The sequence below is a fragment of the Arachis stenosperma genome, chromosome 10 (assembly GCF_014773155.1).
Source record: "Arachis stenosperma cultivar V10309 chromosome 10, arast.V10309.gnm1.PFL2, whole genome shotgun sequence".
Taxonomy (NCBI): Eukaryota; Viridiplantae; Streptophyta; class Magnoliopsida; order Fabales; family Fabaceae; genus Arachis; species Arachis stenosperma.
The window spans coordinates 122352564-122356570 of NC_080386.1; the positions used below are offsets into that span (position 1 = coordinate 122352564).

The 4007-nt window shown below is 37.8% G+C and overlaps 1 non-coding gene across 1 annotated transcript; it reads right to left on the reverse strand.

Moving 5' to 3' along the window:
• Positions 1 to 2627: 2627 nt before the first annotated feature.
• On the reverse strand, positions 2628 to 2731 carry LOC130958831 (small nucleolar RNA R71). Its single transcript, XR_009077934.1, has one exon. It is a non-coding gene; the product is annotated as a small nucleolar RNA R71 (small nucleolar RNA).
• Between the last annotated feature and the right edge of the window lie 1276 nt (positions 2732 to 4007).

Genomic DNA, 4007 nt, shown 5'->3' on the forward strand with positions numbered 1-4007 from the left:
ATTCTATTCCGACATGATCGAGAACCGATAGCTGAATAGCCGTGCTGTGACAGAGCGCGTTGAACATTTTCACTGAGAGGACGGACTGTAGCCATTGACAACGGTGATGCCCAACATACAGCTTGCCATGGAAAGGAGTAAGAAGGATTGGATGAAGACAGTAGGAAAGCAGAGAGACGGAAGGGACAAAGCATCTCCATACGCTTATCTGAAATTCTCACCAATGAATTACATAAGTATCTCTATCTTTATTCTATGTTTTATTCATCTTTTAATTATCAATCCTCCATAACCATTTGAATCTGCCTGACTGAGATTTACAAGATGACCATAGCTTGCTTCATACCAACAATCTCCGTGGGATCGACCCTTACTCGCGTAAGGTTTATTACTTGGACGACCCAGTGCACTTGCTGGTTAGTTGTGCGAAGTTGTGATAAAGAGTTGAGATTACAATTGAGCGTACCATGTTGATGGCACCATTGATGATCACAATTTTGTGCACTAAGTTTTTGGCTCCGTTGCCGGGGATTGTTTGAGTTTGGACAACTGACGGTTCATCTTGCTGCTTAGATTAGGTATTTTTCTTCAGAATTTTTAAGAATGAATTCTAGAGTTTCAAGGTGATGTTTTCATCATCATCAAGGCTGATTGATTCTCATCAATTTAGCTCTTGAATGTAATGTCCTGCTGAAGCTTGGCTAGCCATGTCTAATTTCTTTAGACTAAAGCTTTAGACTAAAATTGCATGATTCCTGGAATTCTTATTAAAAGTTTTGATCCTCTTCATTTTCTTTTTCCACATAATTTTCGAAAAAACCAAAAAAATTACAAAATCATAAAAACCAAAAATATTTTATGTTTCTTGTTGAGTCTAGTGTCTCATTTTAAGTTTGGTGTCAATTGCATGTTTATATTCTTCTTGCATTTTTTCGAATTCAATCATGTGTCTTCATTGATCTTCAAGTTGTTCTTGATGATTCCCTTACTCTGATCTTTAAATTCTCTTGTCTTGAGTGTTTTGTTATTTCTCATATGCATTCTCAATTTGTTAGTGTCAGTAGTATACAAACTTCTAAATTTGGTGTCTTGCATGCATTGTTTATTTGATCTTAGTGGCATTTTGATTATTCCTCATCATTAAAAATTCAAAAAAAAATTTTAATTTGTGTCTTTTCAAGTCAATAATACAGAGAATTGAAGATTCAGAACATATAGCAGAGGAATTACACAGAAAGAGTTGGGCGTTCAAAACGCCCAGTGAGGAAGGAAAATTGGCGTTTAAATGCCAGCCAGAGTGCCTGGCTGGGCGTTTAACGCCCAAAAAGGTAGAGTTTTGGGCGTTAAATGCCAGAATGGATACCATTCTGGGCGTTTAATGCCAGAATGGCACAAGAGGGAAGATTTTGTTTTTAATTCAAATTTTTTTCAAGTTTTCATAATTTTTCAAAATCAAATCTTTTTCAAATCAGATCTTTTCAATCATATATTTTCAAAATCAATTTCTTTCCATTTTCAAAAATACTTGCTAACAATTAATGATTTGATCCAACATTTCAAGTATGTTGCCTTTTCTGTTGAGAAAGGTTTAATGTCTGAATCATATCTTTTAAATTTCTTGTTAGCCAAGTCATTAATTTTCAAAATCAAATCTTTTTAAATTATTTTTCAAATCATATCTTCTCAATCATATCTTTTTAAAACTATATCTTTTCAATCATTTCTTTTTCTCACATTTTTTTAAAAATTAATTTTTCAATCATATCTTTTTATTTCTAATTTCAAAATCTTTTTCAATTTCACTTAATTTCTTTCCCAATCTTAGTTTTCGAAAATCAATTACCTTTTTTCAAAATTTCTTTTAATTAATTCACTTTAATTTTCGAAAATTTCTTCCCCTCTTCTCACATCCTTCTATTTATGGACTAACACTCCTCCTCATTGCACAATTCGAACTCTTTCTCTCTTGATAAGTTTGAATTCTTCTACCTCCTCCTTCTATTCTTCTTTTCCTCTGACACTTCAAAGAATCTCTATACTGTGACATAGAGGATTCCATATTTTATTGTTCTCTTCTCTTTCATATGAGCAGGAGCAAAGACAAAAGCATTCTTGTTGAGGCTGACCCTGAACCTGAAAGGACCTTGAAGCAAAAGCTAAGAGAAGCTAAAGCACAATTCTCTGTAGAGGACCTAACAGAAATCTTCAAACAAGAAGAAGACATGCCAGCCGAACACAACAATAATGCCAACAATGCAAGGAAGGTGCTGGGTGACTTTACTGCACCTACTCCCGACTTCTATGGGAGAAGCATCTCTATCCCTGTCATTGGAGCAAACAACTTTGAGCTTAAGCCTCAATTAGTTTCTCTAATGCAACAGAATTGCAAGTTCTATAGACTTCCATTGGAAGATCCTCATCAGTTTTTAGCTGAATTCTTGCAAATCTGTGACACTGTCAAGACCAATGAGATTGACCCTGAGGTCTACAGACTTATGCTATTCCCTTTTGCTCTAAGAGACAGAGCTAGGATATGGTTGGACTCACAACCTAAAGAAAGCCTGAACTCTTGGGAAAAGCTAGTCAATGCCTTATTGGCAAAATTCTTTCCACCTCAAAAATTGAGTAAGCTCAGAGTGGAAGTCCAAACCTTCAGACAGAAGGAAGGTGAATCCCTCTATGAAGCTTGGAAAAGATACAAACAATTGATCAGAAAGTGTCCTTCTGACATGCTTTCTGAATGGAGCATCATAGGTATCTTCTATGATGGTCTGTCTGAACTGTCCAAGATGTCATTGGATAGCTCTACTGGAGGATCTTTTCATCTGAAGAAGACGCCTGCAGAAGCTCAAGAACTCATTGAAATTGTTGCAAATAACCAATTCATGTACACTTCTGAAAGGAATCCTGTGAACAATGGGACGAATCAGAAGAAAGGAGTTCTTGAGATTGATACTCTGAATGTCATATTGGCTCAGAACAAAATATCTACTCAGCAAGTCAATATGATTTCTCAAAGTCTGTCTGGAATGCAAGCTGCACCAGGCAGTACTAAGGACGCTTCATCTGAAGAAGAAGCTTATGATCCTGAGAACCCATCAATGGAAGAGGTGAATTACATGGGAGAACCCTATGGAAACACCTATAATCCTTCATGGAGAAATCATCCAAATCTCTCATGGAAGGATCAACAGAGACCTCAACAAGGTTTCAACAACGATAATGATGGAAGAAACAGGTTTAGCAATGGCAAGCCTTTTCCATCATCTTCTCAGCAACAGACAGAGAATTCTAAGCAGAGCCACTCTGACTTAGCAACCATGGTCTCAGATCTAATCAAAACCACTCAAAGTTTCATGACTGAAACAAGGTCCTCCATTAGAAACTTGGAGGCACAAGTGGGTCAGCTGAGTAAGAAAGTTACTGAACTCCCTCCTAGTACTCTTCCAAGCAATACATAAGAGAATCCAAAAGGAGAGTGCAAGGCCATCAACATGGCCGAATTTGGAGAGGAGGAAGAGGCAGTGATCGCCAATGAGGAAGACCTCAATGGACGTCCACTGGCCTCCAATGAGTTCCCTAATGAGGAACCATGAGAATCTGAGGCTCACACTGAGACCATAGAGATTCCATTGGAATTACTTCTGCCATTCATGAGCTCTGATGAGTATTCTTCCTCTGAAGAGGATGAAGATGTCACTGAAGAGCAAGTTGCTAAGTACCTTGGAGCAATCATGAAGCTAAATGACAAGTTATTTGGTAATGAGACTTGGGAGGATGAACCCCCTTTGCTCACCAAAGAACTGGATGACTTGACTAGGCAGAGATTACCTCAAAAGAGACAGGACCCTGGGAAGTTCTCAATACCTTGTACCATAGGCACCATGACCTTTGAGAAGGCTCTATGTGACCTAGGGTCAAGCATAAACCTCATGCCTCACTCTGTAATGGAGAAGCTAGGGATCTTTGAGGTGCAAGCTGCAAGAATCTCACTAGAGATGGCAGAC